We start from the raw sequence: 289 nt of genomic DNA, 5'->3' as shown, positions 1-289 counted from the left end.
GGGCGGCCCTGCCGTGACGTCAGCGCGTACTGACGTCAGCGCGCACCCGCCGGGCAAGTGAAGCCACACGGCGGCGGCGGGAGGAATGGGCGCGGCGCCCCCTGGCGGCGGCGGGCGGGGATGGCTCGGCGGGGGCGGAGCCGAGCAGTGGCGGGGCGGAGAGGGGGAGGAGCCGGGCAGGGGCGGGGCGGAGAGGGGGCGGGGCCGGGCAGGGGCGGGGCGGGGCGGGGGGACCGATCGCGGGGCGCATCCCCATGAAGCTGCCAAAGGGGAAACAAAAGAACCTGGA

The sequence above is a fragment of the Falco cherrug genome, chromosome 16 (genome assembly GCF_023634085.1).
Source record: "Falco cherrug isolate bFalChe1 chromosome 16, bFalChe1.pri, whole genome shotgun sequence".
Classification (NCBI taxonomy): Eukaryota; Metazoa; Chordata; class Aves; order Falconiformes; family Falconidae; genus Falco; species Falco cherrug.
Note: the sequence above shows the minus strand (reverse complement) of the source record.